Here is a 519-nt window from a genome sequence, read left to right as displayed (position 1 = left end):
TTATAGCTCTGTACTTTTCCTCTTCATTAAGCGATTCCAATGACAAAGCCATGATAGCCTCTCTGATATATACAGCGGTGACCCCCATGTTAAACCCCTTTATTTACAGCCTAAGGAACAGAGACATAAAACTTGCTCTAGGGATTCTTTTCAGAAACAACATCCTAGTCACCAAGTAAAAATCATCTAACCGTGTTCTTATTTCACCCGCGGGCTTTGTCATATAGATCTTCTCAAAAAATTGTATGTCTATCACCTATGTCGCCAGAACCGTCCCAAGTGTTCTTCATAGGCTGATACGTATCCGTTGTTCATTTAATCATATCCGTTGTCCATTTCTTTTTCAATCATTTTAAATATGGCATTTCTGAAACATGCGTTTATCTTGTAGTCTTCAAAGCACCAAACTACTTATCAGTCAGGAGTGTGATTCACATTTGGAAATAGGTTGAGCCTTTTTTGTCTCTTACTGGAGAGCGAGGAGACTTGCTGAGACACAGAACACACTAACCACCTCTC

At 39.5% G+C, this 519-nt stretch overlaps 1 protein-coding gene across 1 annotated transcript in view; it reads left to right on the top strand.

Annotated features, from left to right (window-relative positions):
* Nucleotides 1-519, top strand: part of LOC105309799 (olfactory receptor 1J4-like) — a 3,760-nt gene that overhangs the window by 2,053 nt on the left and 1,188 nt on the right. The gene's annotated exons all lie outside the window — the stretch shown is intronic.

The sequence above is a fragment of the Pteropus vampyrus genome, unplaced genomic scaffold (assembly GCF_000151845.1).
Source record: "Pteropus vampyrus isolate Shadow unplaced genomic scaffold, Pvam_2.0 Scaffold859, whole genome shotgun sequence".
Lineage (NCBI taxonomy): Eukaryota > Metazoa > Chordata > Mammalia > Chiroptera > Pteropodidae > Pteropus > Pteropus vampyrus.
This window is presented reverse-complemented; position numbering and strand designations above follow the sequence as displayed.